Consider the following 23,364-nt stretch of genomic DNA (forward strand, 5'->3'; position numbering starts at 1 on the left):
CAAAGCCGCAATAAACATGGGTATGCATATATCTACTTGGGTGCCATTTATGGTCTCTTTAGGGTATATTCCCAGTAGTGGAGTTGCTGGGTCAAATGGTATCTCTATTTGCAACTTTTTGAGAAAGCAAGTGGAAGGAGATTTTAACACACCAATCTCACCAAAGGATAAGTCAACTCAAAAGACACTTAATGAAGTTGCAGAAGATGTAAACTATGCAATCAGTCAACTTGACTGTGTGGATTTATTCAGAGTATTGCACCCAACTAAGAGTCAATTTATCTTCTCAAGTGTATATGGTACATCCTTCAGAACTTATCATATATCAGAACAGAAAGCAAGCATCAACAAATTTAAAAACAAATAATGTAAAGTATGTTCTAAGGTCACAATGCCATAAAATATGAAGTTAACAAGAGGAAAAAGCTTTTAATATTACCCATGTAGAAGCTAAATAACACCCTGCTAGAACACAACTGGGTTGAAGAAGAAATAAATAATGAAATTTAAAAGTTCCTTTAAACAAATTAAAATGAAAATATAACATATGAAAACCTCTGGGATGCAGGTAATGCAGTCTTCAGGGGACAATTCATAGCAATAGGCAAATATATAAAACAGAAAGAAAGCAAAGTTAATGACCTAACTCAATATCTCCATGAAATAGGGGGGAAAAACCCATACCAAAACCCATCAATTTAACTCCACAGTTTCTAGGAAAAAAAGGAAATTATAAGGACAAGAGCTGAAATAAAGAAGACATAAAACAGAAAAACAATTGAAACTATTAACAAGACTTGGAGCTGGTTCTGAGAGTCAAAAAACTTGACAAATCATTGGCAAATTTAATAAAAGAATACAAAACAGAAGATACAAATAACTTGATTAAGAAATGATAGAGGTCACATTGCAACAGAACGAGGGGAAATTAAATTTAGGATATTGGAATATTATAAAAAAGTATACTCTGATAAATTTGAAAACCTAGAGGAAATGGATAAATTCCTGGAAATTTATACCTTACACAAACATACACAGATAAATGTGGGATACTTGAGCAAACCCATTACAAAGGCAGTAAACTGAGTAGATCATAAAAAGACTACACCACAAAATGTCCTGGACCAGATGGCTTATCGGTTGAATTCAACAAAACAATAGAAAAAGAAGGAGCACTCTCAGAATCATTCTATGAATCAAATATGAAAACCAGGCAAAGACATTACCAAAATAGAACATGTATGTAAAACTCTTCAACAAAATTCTGGCCAATAGAATCCAGCAGCACATCAGAAAATTCATCATGACCAAATGGAATTAATAAAAGGTATGCTAGGATGGTTCAACATAAGAAAAACAACATAATTTATCACATTAACAAAACAAATAACAAGAACCACATAACCAAAGCAACTGAGGCACAAAAGGCATTTCACAAAATCCAACACCCTTTCCTGATTAAGAAACTTAGCAAAATTGGAATAGAAGGGAATTTCCTCAGTAGAGTCAAAAGTATATATGCAAAACCAAGAGTTAATATCCTTAATAAAGACTAAAAGCATTCTCCTTCTGAACAGGGACCAGACAAGCATGCTTATTTTCACCACTCCCATTCAATATTTTACTGGAAGTAATTGCTAGGGCAATATGACAAGAGAAGGAAATAAGAAGCATTCAAAGGTAAGTAAACTGTCATTAAATGCAGATGATATAACAATATGTATAGAGAACCCCAATAATTCAATAAAAACACTGTTATAGATAGTGAACGAATTTAGTAGATAGAGTCCAGGATACAGAGGAATATACACAAGTCTGTAGGGTTCCTCTACAGTGACATGGTCTTCGCATTACCTGCTATGCATGAGAAAGCTGGACAATGACTAGGTATGATAAAAGGAGAGTTGCTGCCTTTGAGTTGTGGTATTGGAGAATAGTATTGAATATACATGGACTGCTAGAAGAACAACAAGTTCGACCTAGAGAGGATGAAGCCAGGCTGCTCCTTGGAGGCAAGGATTCTGAAGCTTCATCTGACATACTTTGGACATGTTTCAAGGAGGAACCAGACTTTGGAGAGGGATATCATGCTTGGGAGGGTGGAGGGACAGCACAGGAGAGGAAGACACTTGGTGAGATGGATTGATTCAGTGACTGGGCTAATCAAGATAGGTGTGTAGAAGACAAAGATTGGTACAGATAGAGCAGGGTTTAGGGCTATTGTACATAGGGTCACTATGAGCCACAGGCAACTTGATGGCACATTACAACATGCACTGTTGGTGAGGATTTAAAATAGTACAACCCCTCTAGAAAGAAGTTTGGCATGTCCTCAAAAGTTGAACATAGAAATCAGTATGATTGAGCTATATGACTGCTAGGAATATCGCAGCATTATTCACTATCACAAGAACATGTAAACAACCCATACATCCAACCACAACCAAATGAATTGAGAAATTATGGTCCATGATGGAATACTAGACAGCACTCAGGAGCAACAATTCTTTTTTTAAAAAAAATACTACATAACGGTCATGGGACTCTTAGAGAGGGCAGAAAGAAAGCTTCGCAGGTGAAAAAGCAAGGCAGCACAACATAGCTGAAAATCCCCACCCACAGAGGTAACAGTAAAGAACCCCCAAGGCTGCACAGGACTCAGTCAGGCCCTCAGGCCTGTAGCCCTGGGGCCAAGAAGAAACTATCTACACACCAGTTCCACAGGACACATCATCTTCGTTCGGGACACATTACGACTAAACTTAGCTACTCTAGTCACAGCATAAGGAACTGTTAGAAGCTGATGTGTCTGGAATCACAAAAGCCAAGGAAGCTTTAGATACAAGCTATCAGATCAAGGGCTGGACAATGGGGATAGATGTTGAAGGGAGTGGGTAGAAGTGGATGGGTATCTTTTTTCCCCCCCATGAAAATAATTTTATTTCAACTTCCTTCAAGGTGGGGGGGGGGAAACCCCACCATATAATTTTGAAGAACACCTGCATTCCTGGAAAAATTACATGCTGGGTTCTGGTCAAACCCTCTCCCCACAAAAAAGAAATAACAACTCGCAGAGGGGGCATGCTCAGAGCAGAGGACCACAGCTAAGGGGACTGAGGTACAGCATACCCAATGACACTGCCAATTCCTGTGCATTAGGCATCTCTCAGCAAGGTTCTGCACACAATAGATATTTTGCATCTGTCCCTGGACCAAATCTGATATTTTTTTCAATATATCTTTGTTGGTATGAGGGGGGTAGAAAAAGCACAGAAGCACACAGCAAACAGTACAAAAGTATTCATTCTCCTAGGAAGGAAGAGTCCATGCCAGAGGTCCATGGCCAGACTGGCTAGGATCACTGTCATTTCAAATCTCCAATTCCTTTTCAGTAACCAGTTCTTGGCAGGTAAGAGCAGGTTTTGTGCCTGGCGAATGCTATCAGAGTTGCAATCTGAAGGCAGGGACAGGGAAGGAAGGAGGGAGGAGAGAGCAAGTTCTTATGGTTATTGCTGTCACTGAGGGGGGCTTCCAATGGCGCTTACAGAAACGACATTTTCTGGGTAGTCTTCTGTGTACTTCCATGTAGGGAGAACATGTCATCTGGCTTGAGCAAAGAGACAACACAAATGTTGAAGCTGCACTGTGCCACCTCCTTGGGCAGAGGTGACTGTTCGCTGGTTGTAGGAGGAGCCTGCCCAAGGACACTCTGCAAGCACTGCCAGATGTCACATTATCTCTGCACAGCTTCCTGATCTGGCTCCCCACCCGAGCTCTCCTTGTCCACAGGGATAATGGCTGGCACTGTTGGAGTCATGGTGACAAGTGGGGAGGGTCTCCGTGGGTGCTTCAGTAGCTGCTGTGCGTGCAGTTGGATGTTGGCCCCTCCATCAGATGCTCTCTGGCCAAGGGGGCCCATTCCACTTAGCAACTGTAGGGTGGGTGGCTGTAATAAAGACTGTTCTTTGTACTCCAGCTGCCCAGCTGGCTGCATATTTTGCATGGGCAACAGATTGTGCATGAAGTTCATGTTAGGAGCCACCTGAAGGAATGGAGCCTGTGGGTTGACTCCAGGAAACCCAGGTAGGAGTTTCTGTAAATCTTCCATAACTTCTGAGCGTGGGTCAGCCACCCCCACAGTGTGCCTCCTCACTGACAGCGCACCAGTGCTTCAGGGGAAGGTTCTTCACCTTCATCACTGTCTAAGTTTACGGTGCCACCCGCCTCTATAATTTGGTTCTCTGGATTGATCAGCTGCACCTGGGGAACGTTGATGTTCACGGTGGTCCCTGTCTGCTCCGCCTGCAGTGTCCGCTCTTTGTCCAGCCCCACGTCCTCCATGGCCATGAGGACCTCTTCATTCAGTGGGGCTGACAGCCTTTCTTCCTTTAATTGATGGCATTCAGCTATTAACCTGTCAAAGTTGGGGTCGGCATCCCCAAGCTTCATCCACTTGTGTTTGCAGATCGGCTCCATGGAGAGGCACTTTCGGGTCTAACACCAGCATGTGGCGGATCAAGTGCTCACTTCTGTGGACATAAAAAACGGGATGTGGAACTTTCCACTCAGCACGCAGTGTGCTCCCATCGGATGGTAGGGCTCACGTAGAGGACGACTCCAAGGCTCCAGATGTCCACTTTGGTCCCATCATATTCCTTCCCTTCAAAGAGTTCGGGTGCAGCATAGGGAGGGCTGCCACACCATGCCTTCAGCAGCTGCCCAGGAGTGAAGTGGTTACTGAAGCCAAAATCTGCTATTTTGATATTCAGGTTGGCATTCAGAAGCAAATTTTCTGCTTTTAGATCACGGTGAACAATGTTCCAACAATGACGAAAATAGATAGCTGTGACGATCTGTTTGAACTTCTGACGGGCCTCCTTTTCTGCCATTCTGCCAAGTGCCACCAGGTCGTCAAATATTTCCCCTCCACTAGCATATTCTGTCACCAGATAAATCATCCGATCTGTCTCCATAACCTGGTAGAGCCTGATGATATGGGGGTGGCAAAGCAGCTTCATAATTTGAACTTCCCGGAAAATCTTCTTTAGATTCTCTTTATGCAGCTGGGTTTTGTCTATGATCTTGATAGCAACTTTGGCCTTGGTCATTAGGTGCGTGGCCCACTTGGCCACCGCGAAGTTGCCTTTGCCGATGGTGCAGTCGATCTCTTAGTAGCTGATGCGGGCGGGCACCGGCAGGGAGGTCGGCGCTGCGGGACAGGACGAACCAGCCGCCAGGGTACTGCCGGGGGGCGCCGGGGAGCCCGGGGCCTGTGAAGACAGCAGGCAGCCCGCAGCTTGGCTCCCCCCACTCCAGCCCTGCAGCCCCGCCAGCTCCACTCGCCATCGCCGCCGTCATCTTGTGCAGTGAAACCACCAGGGCCACGGGGAGCCGGCTGCCGGGGCGGGGGGGGGGGGGGGGCGTGGATGGGTATCTTGATGGGTGGTGGAGCGAAGAAATAAGTGGGTCAAGACACTTGTGCCAAGGGCAGGAATAACACTGAAACTAATTGTTAATTCCACAATAAGTGATATACTTTCACTTTTTCTGTAAAATGCTTATCTGTTGTATACTTCTCTAAATCTGAACATTCAGACTAAGACAGACTAGGAAGAAGGATTGACCATCCACTTATGAAATAGAAGGCCTCTGAAAGCCCTATGTACAACAGAACACATGTAGATAACAGAAAGGGCAACTGAGTATGGAAATACAAAGGAAGAGGAACAGTTGTAAGCAGACACTAGTGATTGGGACATGGAATGTGAGAACCATGAATGTAGGAAAATTAGATATTGTTAAGGAAGAAATGGAATGCATAAATATTGACATACTAGGCATTGGTGAGGCGAGATGGACTGGCATGGAGCATTTTGAAGCAGATGATCATATGATATATTATTCCAGAGATGAAAAGATGAGAAAAAATGGGGTTGCTTTCATAGTTAGAAACCCATTTCTAGATCTGTCTTGAAGTACAATATTGTGAATGACAGGATAATATCCATATGCATACAAGGAAGCTCAGCGAATACCACTATCATTCAGATACATGCACCAACAACCAGAGCCAAAGAAGAGGAAAAAGAAGATTTCTACCAACTTTTACAGTCAGAGATCGATTGAACATGCAATCAAGATGCATTGATAATAATGGGTGATTGGAATGCAAAAGTTGGGAAATGAGAAGAAGATTCAGTAGTTGGAAAACATGGGCTCAGTGACAGAAATGGAGCTGGAGAGAGAATGTTTGAATTTTGCACAATCAATGACTTATTCAGGGCAAACATATTTTTTAAGAGACATAAACGCAGGTTATACACATGGATTTCACCTGATGGTATGCATAGGAGTCAGACTGATTACATCTGTGGAAAGATCCACTGGAGAAGCTCAATTTCAGATATGAAAACTAGGCCAGGAGCTGATTGTGGAACAGACCACCAACTACTCATGTGCAAGCTCAAGCTGACGCTGAGGAAAATTAAACCAAATCCACGGGAACAAAAATAAAACTTTGAATCTATCCCACCTGAATTTCAGAACCATCTCAGGAACACGTTTGAGGTCTTGAACACTAATGAGCGAAGACAAGATGAGTTGAGGAAGGATATCAAGGGTATCACCCAAGAAGAGTGCAAATGTTCATTACAAAGACAGAGGAGGAAGAGAAGACCTAAATGGATGTCAGAAGAAACTATGAATGTTGCACTGGAGCACAGAGAAGCCAAAGCACAAGGAAGAATTCAGGATACTAAAGAGTTGAACAGAAGATTTCAAAAGGCAACATGGGATGACAAAGTAAAATATTACAATGAAATGTGCAAGAAGCTGGAGTCAGAAAATCAAAAGGGCCGAACTAGCTCAGCATTTCTTAAGCTCAAGGAACCGAAAGACAAATTCAAACCTCGAGTTGCTATAATCAATGATGCTTTAGGCAATATATTAAATGATCCAGGAAGTATTGAAAGAAGATAGAAAGAATATATTGAGTCATTGTATCAAAAGGAATTGGCAGACACAGAAAAATTTCATGAAACAACATATGAGCAAGAGCCTATAGTGTTGAAGCTGTTCAGGCAGCTTTGAAGAAAATAGCAAAAAATAAGGCCCCAGGAATAGATGGTATACCACCTGACATATTTCAGCTAACAGATGCTGCCCTGGACATGCTCACCAAGGTGTGCCAAGAGATCTGGAGAACAGCCACTTGGCCAACTGACTGGAAGAGATCTATATTTGTTCCCATTCCAAAAAAGGGTGACCCAAGAGAATGTGGAAACTATAGAACAATATCATTGATTTCACATGCAAGCAAGATTCTACTGAAGATTATCCAAAAACGACTGGAACAGCACAACAGCAGAGAACTGCCAGAAGTCCAGGCTGGATTTAGAAGGGGTCGTGGTACTAGGGATATTGTAGCTAACATTAGATGGATCTTGGCTGAAAGCAGGGTGTACCAGAGGAATGTCTATCTGTGCTTCATTGATTATGCAAAGGTGTTTGACTGTGTGGATCATAACAAACTATGGCTGACTCTGAGAAGAATGGGAATACCAGAACACTTGATTGTGCTAATAAGAAACCTATACTTGGACCAAGAGGCAGTCGTCAAAACAGAGTAAGGAAACACTGCATGGTTCAAAATTGTAGAGGGCGTACACCAGGGACGTGTCCTACCTCCATACCTTTTCAACCTGTATGCAGAACAGATCATCCAGGAGGCTGGGCTCTATGAGGAGAAGCGTGGCATTAGGATTGGTGGACAACAGTCTGCATTATGCAGATGACACAACTCTGCTTGCTGAAACTGAGGAGGACCTGATGAACTTGCTGCAGAGGGTCAAGGACTGCAGCCTTCAATATGGATTGAGGCTCAGTGTCAAGAAGACAAAGATTCTCACCACTGGACCAATTGGCAGCATCAGGATGGATGGTAAAGAGATTGAGATTGTTCACAGCTTTAGTGTGCTTGGCTCCACAATCAACACTATTGGCACCAGCAGCCAGGAAATTAAAAGACATATTGCAATGGAAAAGTCTGCTGTTAGGGAACTCTCCAAAGTACTGAAGAGCAATGGTGTCTCTCTTGAGACTAAGGTGCAGGCCATGGTCTTTGCAATTACTTGTTATGCATCAGAGAGTTGGACAGTGACTAGGGAGGAGAGAAGGAGAATTGATGTCTTTTAAGCTTTGGTTTTGGAGAAGAGTACTGAGGGTACCGTGAACTGCTAAGAAAACAAATAGATTCATCCTGGAGAGGGTTAAACCAGGGTGCTCCTTGGAGGCAAGGATTCTGAGGCTTCGTCTGACATATTTTGGTCATGTTGTAAGGAGAGATTGGCCCTTGGAGAAGGACATCATGCTTGGGAGGATGGAGGGCAGGCACAGGAGGTGAAGGCCCTCTAGGAGGTGGATTGATTTGATGACTGGGGTAATTGGGATGGGTGTGTCAGAAACAGTGAGATTGGCACAGGACAGAGCCGAGTTTAGGGCTGTTGTACTTAGGGTCAGCAAGTGACTGGATGGCACATAACAACAACAACAACAACAACAACAACATAACATGGAAGGACTGCAAAGTATTATGCTGAGTTAAGTAACTCAGACTCATAAGGACAAATACTGCATAAGCTGTTATTTTAAAAATAGAAAGATAGCCAGTGAAATGTGTATGAAGTCCAAGGGGATAAGGGTGGAAGCAGAAGAGTAAGGATGGGAGAGGGGAAATCATAAGGTTGCACAATTTTATGAGGAAAGAGACTGAAGAAAATGGGGAAAAATCCAGCAATGACCTGAAAAGACAGAGTAATGGTGACAGAGTTCAATGGCGATTGATATTATCCATTTTCTTTAGGTTTTTGTATTTGAGTATAATTTTTCATAATATTTTAATGTTAGCCTTTTTATTTTACTTGATTCTGTTGTGATGTTGCCCCTTTTCATCTTTTATTTGGATGATTTATGTCTTTTCCTTCTTTTGTTTTCTTAGTTTTACTAGTGGTTTGTCAATTTTATTGACCTTTTCAAAGACAGAACTCTTAGTTTTGTTGATGGTTTCTATTGTTTTTCAGGTTTTTATTTCATTTATTTCTGCTCTAATTTTTATAATTTTCATTGTTTTAGAGGGTATCAGGTTTTCTTGCTGTTCTTTTTCAACTTGTTGGAGATGTTGGGTTAGAGAGTTGGTAATTTTTTTCCTGTCTTTTGATGTGTTTGCTTATTACTATAAATTGACCTCTGATTACTGCTTTGGCTGTTTTTCAGAGTTTTTTGTAAGTTGGGTTTCCATTGTCATTTGTTTCAATAAAATGTCTAATATAATTTTTTTTATTTCTTCTAGTACTCACTTATGTTCAAGCGAGGTGTTGTTCAGCTTCCAAATGTATGATGTTTTTCTCCTTTACCCTTTTGTTATTAATTTCTAACTTCGTAGCATTGTGGTCTGAGAAGATGCTTTGTATTATTTCTATGTTTTTTAATTTTTTGATGCTTGCCTTGTGACCTAAAATGTGATCTATCTTATAGAATGGTCCATGCACATTGGAAATGATGGTAGACTGTGCTTTTTTTTGGGGGGGGGAGTGCATTAGCCTATAAATATCTATGAGATTGAGTTGGTTTAATTCTTCAGTATCTTTGTTGAGTTTCTATCTGGTTCTGTGCTTTCTGTGATCCTAGTGAATGGGAATGATTGAAACACAATGTGAGTAAAGGAAGGTGAAATACAATGTATACAAACTTTTATGCAAACCAATGTAAACTAAGAATTTAAAAAAGAATGAGATATAATTCTCAACATAATTCAGAGTAATAATAATAGTAATAATAATAATACATAGTAATAGTCATCATTTTTTTCATTGTAGAGACTCAAGTTATTCCCCTTGCCAGCAAGAACCAAGTATATGTTGATTACTTTTCTATTTAATATTTTAGAAGTCTAAGCAATAATGCAAGAAGTTAAGTAAAAGTCACTCAAATAGGCAAAGTTAAATAAGTAAAATGTTCTTTATTTGCAGATAATATAATCCAATATGTAGACAATCCATATATAGACTATCACTAGCACTAAGTGGGAAATTCAGCAGTGAAAGTAGGAGTGGCATCTACTTCCTAAACAATATGGATCCAGAAACTCTATGAACTTTGAAAATTTTGATAATTGTAGAGGGGCTTCTGGCCTTTTGTTCATAGGATTGCTATGAATCCTTTTCAACTTGAAGGCAATCAACAACAGCAGCAGCAGCAGAATACAACATCAAACTACATATTGTGGATAAGAGTTCTTCCAAGCTTTCCTCTGATTAAGTTTAGAGTATTTGGTTTACTACTCCTAGATCTTTGATCCACTTTGAGTTGTTTTTTTGTGTATGGTTTGAGGTGTGGGTCTTGCTTGAGTTCTCTATAGACAATTTTCCCAGCACCATTTGTTAGAGACTTTCATTTATCCACTTAACTGATTTCATCTCATAAAAAAATCATGTGAACATAGGTAAATGAACTGATTTATGGGTTCTCAATTCTATTCCATTGATCTATGTGTCTGTCATTGTACCAATACCACACTGTCTTGACCCTCACAGTTGTGTAGTAGGATTTCCTAAGATGATCTTGAAATTTAGGGTATTTGGAGATCTGCTCAATGTACTGGAAAAGGTCCATATTTGTTCCCATTCCCAAGAAAGATGATACAACAAAATGTGGAAACTATTGAACAATAGTAAAGTACTGGTAAAGATCATTCAAAAATGGCTAGAACAGTACATAGATAGGGAACTGTCAGAAGTTCATGCAGGATTTAGAAAAGGCCGTGGCACTAGGGATATCATGGATCCTGGCTGAAAGTAGAGAATACTAGAAGAATGCGTATTTGTGCTTTATTGACTATGCAAAGGCCTTTGGCTGTGTAGATCATAAAAAGTTGTGGCTGACATTAGGAAGACTAGGAGTCCCAGAGCACTTAATTGTGCTCATGTGAAACCTATACCAGGACCAGGAGGTTGTTGTGTGAACAGAGTAGGGGAACACCACGTGGTTTAAAATTAAGAAGGGAGTGTGTCAGGTTTGTATTCTCTCTAAACATCTATTCAATCTATGTCCTGAGCAAATTATTTAAGAAGCTGGACTCTATGAAGTGAAATGTGGCATCAAGATTGGAGGGAGACTCATCAATAACTTGTATTATGCAGATGATACAACCTTACTTACAAAAAGTGAGGGAAACTTGAGGCACTTGTTTCAAAAGATTGAGGAATGCAGCCATCAATATGGATTGCAACTCAGTGTGAACAAAACAAAGATTCCTACCACTAGACCAATAGGCAATATCATGATGGATGGAGAAGAGATCCACAATTAATTCCTGTGGTACTAGCAGTCAGGAAATATGAAGACATATTGCACTGTATATAGCCTACCTTTAGGGACCTCTCCAAATTATTAAGAACTAATGATGATTCGGTTCATGGTCTTTGAGATCTCTTCTTATGCATCTGAGAGCTGGACAATAAATAATGATGATAGAAGAAAAATTGATGCCTTTGAGTTATGATGTTGGAGGTAAGCACTGAGCATTCCAGGGACTGCCAAAAGAACAAACAAATATGTCTTGGAGAGGGTGCCACCAGAGTCCTCTTTGGAGGCAAAGATGATGAGGCTTTGTCTCACATACTTTGGGCATGTTCCTTGAAGACATGAAGAGGAACATGAAGAATGAAAGGGTGGAAGGTCAGCGAAGGAGAGAAAGACCCTCAAACAGGTGGATTGACATTGTGACTGCCACAATGGGCTCTAGTGTATCAGGAAGTGTGAGGATGGCTCAGGATAGGATGGTTTTCAGATCCATTGTTCATAGGGTCATACTTGATCCAGTGACACCTAACAACAACAACCAGAAAAAAGGAAAGTGACTGCAAGGTGTTGCAGGGCCATTGTCCATTTAATCTCAATCATGTGCTTTGTGACTAGCACAACATCTAGTGCACAATGGATTAATATTAACCAAACAATTAATTTTATTATGTAACTTTCAGTCTTCAATAGGGATTATTACACTTCGACATCAGGAAAACAAAAGTCTTAATAACAACCTTGAACCCTGAATGGGTCAATCTTATTTACTTAGTGTAGGTTTGAGCTGTTAGAAATACAAATGAGTTTAGAAAGCCCATTTAGGTGGCTAGGGCTCTGAGATTTATCTTTGTGGTAGACTCTTCTCAAATTTCAAGAGTGCTATTTAAAAAAATGTGAAATAAGGATAGATCAATGCATTTAACATACCTAATACAAAGGAAAAGCTCCATTCCATCTTTTAAATTTTTTTTAAAAAAATTTCTGACATTACAGAGGGAAATGCATTCATATTCCACTCTTACATATCCATGACAAACAGGGGAAAAAATTTGATGAGAAAAAAACCAAAAAACAAAACAAACAAAACCAGGTAGAAGCTTATAAAACTAAATATGGATCTCAACATCAACAGCTGAACAGAGAACACAATTAAAATGCTTAATTTACAAACTACTTAAAACCTGGAATCACTGACTGTTCAGAAACTACACAGACGGATCAGGGGTGGTGGTAAACAGCAGAAAGGGCTTATGGATGAATCTGCATTGTTCTAGATGCCACCCGACTCCGAGGAAAGCCTGACATTGATTAGGTACTGAGCCAGGCTAATGCTGGCAGCAGATCCAGTGAGGGTAACCTGCCTGTAAGTAGATCTTTCCACTGGGTTCACAATTTTGATCTGCGCTGCAGACATCTGATGGCTCTCATTAATTTTGGCGCCTTGACGCCCGAATATGCAGCCAGTCAAATAATTTGGAATGGTGTGTTCATGAGAAGTAGTCTGAGCAGATCCATCCAAACCTACCCAATAGCCTTTCACCTCTGGAGAGCTGGATTCAATGCCACTGAATCCGGTACTGCCATGCGTCACAGGAAAATGAGACTGTTGCATTGCCAACTGATGCAGCTTGGTCAAATCTGGCTGTGAAAGGCACACTGTCCTTGAATGGTATAGGCCAAATCACTCGCAAAGGCCACAGGAGAACTGGATGGCTTGGGCCAGCACAGGATGGTCACACCCTTTCGGAAGGAACTCCAACACGACCACGCAGATCTGTTTGACACACTCAATGATGGATTGCGGAATGCCAGCAGTAGTGATGGCCCGCTCAATTGTGTTGGGAGCATATCCCTGCCACCTGGACCTGAACTCCTGTACTTTCTTGTATTTCCTTGATCTTGCAACCACCTTTTCCAATGAGAGAGGCACACTGACTAGCAGGAACCACCAGCCTCGGGGTTATGAAGGTCTGCTGGCAGCTGTGCTATTGGTTGTAGAGCTGCTAATATCCTATTCCAGTTTGTCAATGATCATAGCAAATGCTTTAAAGATGGCATTAGTGGGTCCAGCCAAAGTGATAATTCTCTCAGGACAATTCCCGTCTGAGATGTTGATACGTGCACCACTTGCTTCATGCATCTTCTTAATGGATTCTTCTTTCTTTCCGATGATACTGCCAACTTCCTTTCCGTTCATAAGTATCTGGATAGTGAGAGTGACATTTAATCCACCTTCAATCACACCGGTGTCCATATCGAGCTGTGTTCTGGTGAGCTGGACTTTGAGTGGTCAAGTCTTTGGGCGGGTGAGGGAGGACAGGTGGGAGAGGGCCCAGGTGGCAGCTGCTCTGCTGGTGTGGCTAATTCAGTGGTTTGTTTTTTAAAAATAAATTGTTTTTTATTCATTTAAATGAAAGTTTACAGAGACTTAGGGTTTCCATTAATTCATTGTTGCACTTTTATCCCTGCCCACCCCCAATTCACTCTTCTCTTTGAAAAGTGAAAGAAAAATTCTTTCACTGTTTTACAATCCCTCCCCCTAAGTCCACTCCACTGTGCTTTTAAAGCAATAAATTTTGCCTTGAGAAGGAAGGGAAGACTATGATGCATCTGCCAGAGTTGTTAAGGCTCAAGGACATTCTTCTCTTTAAGATTTATATTCAAGAGTTCCCTTTGTATGGGATTGAGCTCTGAAGCTTGTTTAAAGTGAATAATACAGTTTGCAAAATTTCTGAGGAGGGGGGACAGGAAATGGAGAGAGAGAGAGACAGAGAGAGAGAGAGATAGGACACACATGAGCAGAATCCATATTTTGCTATGCCCACTGCATAACAGTGTATTATTCAAGATATGCTAATTGCTGTAACTAGTATCTCCAAAATCCCAGAGACAATTTTTTCTCTTGTGCTTTTAATTTATAATTTATTTGGAAATAAAATTTCCTCAAAGTCATAAAAAAAAAGAAAACAAAGATCTTCACCACCAGGCTGACAGGCAGCATCATGAAAGATAAAAACTAAAATTGTCAACAATTTCTTCTTATACTGATCCACAATCAACACCATTAGTACCAGCAGCCAAGAAATCAAAAGATGTATTATATTGGGAAAATCTGCTGTCAAGGATTTCTCTAAAATACCAAGGAGCAATGATACCAGTTTAAAAGACTAAGATGCACCTGATCCAGGTCATGGTCTTTTTAATCACTTGGTATGCAGCTAAGAGTTAGGCTGTGAATAAGGATGACAGAAGAATTGATGCCTTTGATTGTGGTGTTAGGGAAGAATACTGAATATCCCATGAACTGCAAAAAGAATGAACAGATATATCTTAGAGAAAGTACAGCCAGCGTACTCCTTAGAGGTAAGGATGCTAAAGCTTCATCTCACACACTTTGGGCATGTTGTTAGTGAAGGGGCTATTCATTAGAAAGGGACGTCACACTTGAAAAGGTAGAGGAGGAAAAGGAGAGGAAGATCCACAATAAGATGGATTGACACAGACTGCAGCAAAGCACTAGAGCAGAGATAATGAGGACAGCACATGATAGGACAGTATTCAGATCTATTGCTCATAGGGTCATCCTTAACTTGAGAGCATCGAACAAGCAAAATAAGCTACAGTAGAAAGAGCATCATTCTCTTTCCTGTGTAATATATAGCCTAAAGCCTACCGGGAGGGTCAGCTATAAATTGTTTCCAAGTTGATGTTAATGAGTTTGAATAAAACATATGCTATAAACTGAATCTACCTAAGTAGTTTGTATCTGTTGTTATGGTTGTGCACTTTAGAGTTAGAAATGACTGGTTTTCAGAGGTAGTAAACTGCATGAGAGGAAATTATCTATTTTTTTCCCCTACAGAGCAGCTGGTGGATTTAAACCAAACACCTTGCACTTTTAACAGTGCATCAGAGCTACCTTTGTACTTCTAGAGAACAAAAAATAACTCCTAATTTAAGTCTTAAGATTTACTGACTAAGCAGGATTTTAAAAATCAACCTTCTGCCATTCCTCTTCCTCTTTTAAACATTTATGCACATCTTGCTCCGTTCTTCTTTTCATTTCACAGTAATGGTCTTATGCAGTATTTGTCCTGATTGAGTTATCTCACTCAGCATAATACTATCTAGACTCTCCCATGGACTATAATTTTTTTATGAAATTGTTGTTCCTTAGTACTGCTGTGTTAGTGAACAGATAGAGGGGTGAAGGAATAGGAAAGATTCCAATGGAGACTTGTAAAGACAGGGTGAAAATAGACAATAGATAAATAATAATTAATAATATAAAATACAATGGACATGAATGAAACACAATGTATTTAAATAATTATATTAAAACTATGGCCAAAAAAACAAAGAGAGAGGCAACCTTCTTACTTGAGATTTGGGCTGAGTTTGCTTTAAGAAAATAAACAAAGTTAGACTACCAGGGTCAGGAGGAATGTAGGAAGACAGAGAGCAGGGAGGAGAAACCGTATTGATTCATCTAGAGCTGGTTCTGTGGGGGGTGGGGGAGAAGCAAAAGTGGCTAAAGATAGCATCTCTATTTTCTTTTTCTTTACCACCAACTTTCCCCATTTCTTGCTTTCCCCATATCATTCTTCCTTGATTTCAGTACTTTTCCCCCCTCTAATCTTTAAGAAGCCCCAGTGGATTAGTAGGGAGCTCTGCTGGCATTGGCTTAGTAGTAAGAAGCTGCACTGCAATCCCAAAAGCACATGATCAAACTCACCAGCTGTTCCATGGAAGAAAGATGGGCAATCTCTTCCCATGCAATTAACTGCCTCTGAAAACTTGCTGGAGGGTCAGATAAATGTCAGTACTAACTCAATGGTACTCAACAACAACAGTGGATTAGTGGTTAAAGAACTCAACTGTCAAATGAAAAGCTATTGGTTCAAATTCAGCAGATACTATAGGGAGAGAGATGAATAGTCTGTTTCTCTAAATATTTATACCATTGGAAGCCCTATGGGAAATTCTACAGTGGCGTTAATGGCTTATTGTTCAAAATGGCGTTCCTAGTCCCTGAGTTTGACTTTGCCATGTGGATAGGTGGTAATATGTTCATAGGGTGTGTTAGCCTATCCACAAGGCTAGTTCCACCATTAAATAGAGCAGATCCATTAGGAGAATTTGAGAATCTAACCACTACCAAAATAATAATAAGACAATTCAGTGCATTCTTCAGGGCCAGAGTTTCTGTGCCAGGCTGACTGGGTCTTATGGGATCAGCTGCCACATCAGCCAGCTACAGAAAACCAAAGGCCTGACATGAGATCATGAGATGAATTTGACCTTGGGTCTACTATACTACAAAACTGAAGCTAAGAGGCTTTTGCATAAGTTTGTTGGAGGACTGTGGGGAAGGTGGGTAGAGAACCATAACTGGCAGAAGTGGAGTGGTGGGAATGAGTGTGTTTGAGATGGGGAGGTTGGCACAGGATAGAACAGCATTTAGAGCTCTTGTACATAGGGTCTCTATGAGTTGCAAGCAACTCAATGGCACATAACAACAACAACAACAAGAGCCTAAAGTTGCAAGGCTGAAGGCTTAGATGTGGGCATATTTTGGAAGCTGTCCTGGCTTATTAATTTTATTCTGCTACTAACCTGTATTATATCTTTTTTTACTTCCTTAATATGGTTTCATGTGGTCTGTGAGCTATTATACTGGATCTAGGATCCATTAAAGCAGTAAGACTGGTTTGGGGATGAGTAGAAAAAGGTGTGGAGACATATCTGACCTTATGGGAATTAGTTTTGTGTTGTAATGTTACTGATGAAGATAGTTCTCCTTGATGGAGTTGGTAAAGATCAAATGTGGTCATCCTCATGCAACCCTTGCACTTTTTTTAAAAAACCCTTGCTTTTTTTATATATACTCTATCCCATAGGGGCTCTATAAATCAGAAATTACTTGATGTAATGCATAGTCTTTGCAATTATGTTATGCATCAGAAATCTGGACAATGACTATGGATGATAGAAGGTGAATTGATGCCTTTGAGCTATGGTGCTGGAGAAGAGTACTGAATATACTATGAACTGCTAGGAAAAGAAACAGGTTCATAGGCTCATCCTATAGAGGGTGAGACCAGGCTACTCCTTGGAGGCAAGGATTCTGAAGCTTTGTCTGACATACTTGAGACATGTTGCAAGAAGGAATTAGTCTTTGGAGAGGAACATCATGCTTGGGAGGGTAGAGGGACAGCACAAGAGAAGAAGACTCTCAATGAGATGGATTGATTCAGTGACTAGGGTAATAGGGGTAGATGTGTCAGAGACAGTAAGATTGGCATAAAATAGAGCAGGGTTTAAGGCTGTTGTCCATAGGGTCACTATGAGTCACAGGCTACTTGATAGCACATAACAACAAAAACAAGTGGGTTTAAGTTTTGATTTCCTTTTAATCTTTTTTGAAAAATAAAATTTTTATTTAATACTGATTTATTTAAAAGTTTGTATACACTGTTTTTCACACCAGATCTTTCCCATTTCCTTACCAACCCCTCCCTCCACCCATCAAATTGTGTGACACTGTGACTAACACTTTTTCCCCACCCATCATCACCCTTTGTTCCCATTCCACCCCTCCCTTGGATCTTCATATACGTTCTACAATAATGCTCTTATATAGTATTTGTCCTTAAAGGACAAAGTTAGTTCACCTAGTGTTATGCTCTCCAGTCCCTCTCATGTAAGGTAGTATTTTTTTTATTTTAAATTTATTTTAATGAAAGTTTATAGAGACTTTGGATTTCCATTCATCCATTGTTGCACTTTTCTCCCTGCCCACCCCTCCCCCCAAATTAGCTTTTCTTTTTGAAAAGTAAAAGAAAAAGTTCTTTCATTGTTATTCAATCCCTTTCCCCAAGTCTACTCCACTATGCTACCTTCTTTCGGGACTCTTGTCATGACAATAATATCTAATCATATATCCCTTTTAAATAGTTCTCTCCCTCATCTGTTTCAATGCAGTATACATTATTTATCCCATCTGCTCCTACATAATGCGTAGTATTCTGTCATGTGAATGTACCATAATTTCTCAACTCATTCAATTGTTGTTGGACATTTGGGCTGTTTCCATGTTCTTGCGGTGGTGAATAATACTGCTATGAACACTGGAGTACAAGGCTCCATTTGTGCCTCAATTCTCATTCTTTCAGGGTACTCCAAGCAGTGTAATAGCTGGGTCAAATGGAATTTTTATGTTCAGTTTTTTGTGGAAACACTAAACTGACTTTCAGGGTGGCTGTACCATTTTATAATCCCACCAACAATGGAGTGAGATGGTATATCATTGTGGTTTTGACTTGCATTTCTCCCACTGACAGTACTTTTGAGCATTTCTTCATGTGTCTGTTGACCATCCAAGTATCTTCCTCTGTGAAAAGTCTTTTCATGTCTTTTGCCTATTTTGAAATTGTTTGACCAGCCTTTTTCTTGTGGAGGTCCTGAAGGATTCTGTAAACTTTTACTGAGACCCTTGTCTGAAATGGCATTACTAAGGTTTTTTGCCCCCCCGCCCCCCCCCAGTCAGTAGGTTTTCTTTTCACTCTGTTGGAAAAAGGTTTTGATGCACACAGGGATTTAATCTTTAGAAAATCCCATTTATCAAGTTTATCCTCTCCACATTGTTCATTTCTAGCTGTTTTAGGCTGTCTCTTTATATTATAGACAATGCCATCTAAGCTTGATCCCAGTTTGTCTCTTATGAACTTTAAAGTTTGAGATTTTACTCCCAGGTCTCTGATTCACCTTGAGTTGATTTGTGTGTGTGATGTGAGATGTAGATCCTGCATTTTACTTGCAAACAAGTATCACACCAGGATGTCCACTGTCACCACTTCTATTCAATAGTGTATTGGAAGCACTTGCTAAGCAATAAAAAAGAAAAGACAAGAAAAGAAAAGGCATCCAGAACAGCAAAGAGGTGGTTAAACTACCAATATATGCACATGACATTACAGTGTACACAGAAGACACCAAGAACTCAACAAAAACAACAACAACAAATAGTGTTAGAATTAGTAGAACAATTTAGTAGAGTGGCAGGATATAAAGTCAGTGTCTAAAAATTAGTTGGATTCTTCTACAGTAACAAAGAGAGGTCAGAGAAGGAAACCAAGAAAGAAATACCATTTTCAATCACCAACCACAAATTGAGATATTTGGGAGTGAACCTAACTATAGACACAAAATACCTATACAAAGAAAACCTCAGAACATTTCTGCAAAACACAACAAAAATCCTAAATAAATGGGAAAATGTTCCTTGTCCATGGATAGAAAGTTTCAATACTGTGAAAAATTATAGTTCTACTAAAAGCAATCTACATTTTCAACACAATCCCAATACAGATACCAAATTCATTTTTTAAGGACATCAAAAGAGAAATTGTCAAGTTTATTTGGAAAGGAAAGAAACCTTGAATAAGCAAAATTCTTCTCAAGAACAAAGAATAAGCAAAATTCTTCTCAAGAACAAAGATTAAGTGGGAAGCATAGCACTCCCTGACCTTAAAATCTACTTCAGTGATAGTAACCAAAACAGCAGCATATAGTACAAGGACAGGCACATAGACCAATGGAACGGACTCAAGAACCCAAAAATAGACTTCTCTTTCTATGGTCACTTGTTATTCGACAAGGAAATAAAACTATCAAATGGGGAAATGACAACCTCATCAACAAATGGTGCTGGAAAAATAGATTTCCTTTTAATCTTTAGAATGTTTTTACTTCAATTTCATTCGTTTATGAATTTAACTTTTATTTGTTCCTTTACTCACTTTATTCTTTTCTCTATTTAAACTATTTGAAGCTTTGTCTGACATACTTTGGTCATGTTGCAAGGAAGGACATCATGTTTGGAAGAGTGGAAGGACAGCATAGGAAAGACCCTCGACGAGATGGATCGATTCTGTGATGGGGGTGGTGGAAGTACGTGTGTTGGAGATGGTGAAGTTGGCACTGGATAGAGAAGGGTTTAGGGGTCTTGTACATAGAGTCGCTATGAATCGCAAGCAACTCGATGGCACATAACAACAACAACAATTTGTATTTATACAAAATAAAGTTTTATAATCCCTGTTTTATATTATAAAATTAGATTTTTTTCCTTTTAATGTTGAAAGTAAGTAACTAAAGGACTTGGGGTCACCACAACAAGATAAAGGTAAACAATCCAATAGAAAAATGGGCACAGGATATGAACAGGCACTTCACCGAAGACGACATTCAGATGGCTAACAAACACATGAAGAAATGCTCAAAATCCCTAGCCCTAAGAGAGATGCAAATTAAAACAACTATGAGATATCATTTCACCCCAGTCAAAACAGCAAAATTTAACAGAACAGCAAGCAACAAATGCTGGCGAGGTTGTGGAGAAACTGGAACCCTGATTCACTGTTGGTGGGAGTGTAAAATGGTGCAACCCCTGTGGAAAGCAGTATGGCGCTTTCTCAAAAAGTTGCAAATAGAGATACCATTTGACCCAGCAATTCCACTACTGGGAATATACCCTGAAGTCCCTCAGTTTCTTCATCTGTGAAATAGACTAATGGAAATATCAAACCCATACCAATCTGGTAAAGAATAAAGACTGCCCAGTACTTTTAAAGTAACTCCTGTTATTATTACCTGCTTCACAAAGTTGTTTAAGGAGTTACACATGTACTTGACAAATGTCAGCACATTATGAAAATTCCATAAATTATAAGTTAAAATGTAAAGTCTACTGTGACTTTAAGCATAAAGTCAATGACAACATTCGTGGTCACCAGATAATATAGGCTCAAAGACCATTCCTAGTCAGTGACTTAGTGGAGCCTGGATAAAGATTCCCCTCATGCAGATACAACCTCAGACAGGTACAAGGTTTGGACATGGAAGAGAATTTATATCTATGTCTCTTGGATTTTTTTTTTCCTTTTAAATTGGTTTACTTACTAAATTAATATATATAGTGTTTTCACATCATGTTTCATACAATCATTCCCATGCACTATGCTTTATAAAATTAATCACCATTGGGCCTTGCCCATTATTACTCTGTTTTTTGAGATCCCTGAAGGATCCTTCTCATTTCCTTCATCCTTTCCCTCCATCCGTCAGATTGTGCAACCTTGTGGTTTTGCTCTTACCAATTGACGTCCCTCTATCATCTCCCTCTCCTCCTTCCCTTGATTAGTCATACATGTTTTATTAGTTATCCTTCTATTTTTACAACAATGGTAAGTAAATGCAGTATTTGTCCTTATGATACTGAGTTTATTGACTCAACATAATATTCTCCAGTCTCTCCCAAGTAATGTAGTAATTTTCTAAATTGTCACTCCTGAGTGCTGTATAGTATTCCATTATGTGAAGCACATTCCATTGTGCTTGGACATTTGGGCTGTTCCCATGTTCTTCCAGTGGTGAATAACATTGCTATGTATGTATACAAATTCCATTTGTGTCTCAGTTCTAATTTCCTTGGAGTATACCCCTACTAGTGAAATAGTTGGCTCATACCGATTTTCTAAGTTGAACTTTTTGAGGAAACACCAAACTACCTTCCAGAGTGGTTGTACCATTTTACAATCCCACTAATAGTGTATGAGTGTTCCTACCTCTCCACATCCTCTCCAACATGTTTAGTTTGCTGCCCTGCTAAGCTTTGTCACTGCTACTGGGGTGAGATGATATCTCATTGTAGTTTAGATTTGCATTTCTCTTATTACCAGTGATTCTGAGCATTTCTTCATTTGTCTGCAGGTCATCTGAATGTCTTCCTCTGTGAAAAGTTTTTCAATGTCTTTCCCCCCATTTTGTAACTGGGTTATCAGTATTTTTCTTCTGGAGACACAGTTATATTCTGTAAAATTTTGTCTTAGTTTGTCTGAGATGTTATTGCAAATGGTTTTTTCCAAGTCTGCAGGTTTTCTTTTCACCCTTTCAGAAAAAGGTTTTTATGAGCAGAGATTTAATCTTTAGAAGGTCCCAGTCATCAGTTTTATCCTCTCTATATTGTGCATTTCTGGGTATTTTTGGCAGTCTCTATATAGAATAGATGATGCCTTTAAAGTTTGGTCACTGTCTCTTATGAACTTTACAGTTTGGACTTTATTCCCAGGTCTATAATTCACCTTGAGTTGATTTTTTTGTACGGTGAGAGATGTGGATCCTGTTTAATTTTCTGCCAGTAAAAGTCCAGTTTTGCAACCACCATTTGTTGAAGAGATTGTCATTTCCCCATTTGATAGGTTTTATTTCCTTGTTGAATATCAGTTGACCATAGAAAGAGAGGTCCATTTCTGCATTCTCAAGTCTGTTCCATTGGTCTATGTGCCTGTCATTGTACTAGCACCATGCTATTTTGGTTATTACCACTGTTTAGTAGGTTTTGAGGACAGGGAGTGCCATGTCTCCCATCACAAGTTGTTTTTCAGAAGTGCTTTGCTTATTCAGGATCTCTTTCCTCTCAAAATAAATTTGACAGTTTCTTTTCCAATTTCCTTGAAAAATGAATTTGGTATTTGTATTGGGAGTGTGCTGAACATGTAGACTGCATTTGGTAGGACTGCCATTTTCACAATATTGAGTCTATTCATGAACAGAGAATATTTTTCCATTTATTTAGGTCTTTTATTGTATGTTGCAAAAATGTTCTGTAGTTTTCTTTGTACTATATTTTGTGTCTCTAATAAGGTTCATTCCTAAGTATCTTAATTTGAGGCAGGCTATTATAAATGGTTTGGAAGCAGGAATGGCATCCACTTCCTAAACAACATGTCCAGAAACTCTATGAACTTTGATAAATGTCAATAGCTTCAGGTCTTTTGTTCATAGTATCACTATGAGTCATGCTCAACTCAAAGGCAATCAACAACAATTATAAATGGTATTGCTTTGTTTATTTTCTTCTTTGATTTCTCTTTGTTACTATAGATAAACAGTACTTTAAAAAAATTCTACTAGTTTATTTACAAAATTCTAATACATTATTTT

General features: G+C 39.5%; 1 protein-coding gene and 2 pseudogenes across 1 annotated transcript in view; all 3 read right to left on the reverse strand.

Annotated features, from left to right (window-relative positions):
- The window catches only part of SH2D4B (SH2 domain containing 4B), a 295,071-nt gene that overhangs the window by 22,642 nt on the left and 249,065 nt on the right, over window positions 1-23,364 (reverse strand). The window lies entirely within an intron of this gene.
- LOC102872832 lies at window positions 3,734-5,358 on the reverse strand (annotated as a pseudogene).
- Window positions 12,629-13,612, reverse strand: LOC102875942 (annotated as a pseudogene).

The sequence above is a fragment of the Elephantulus edwardii genome, unplaced genomic scaffold (assembly GCF_000299155.1).
Source record: "Elephantulus edwardii isolate Elephantulus edwardi_28Jun2011 unplaced genomic scaffold, EleEdw1.0 scaffold00531, whole genome shotgun sequence".
NCBI classification, from domain to species: Eukaryota; Metazoa; Chordata; class Mammalia; order Macroscelidea; family Macroscelididae; genus Elephantulus; species Elephantulus edwardii.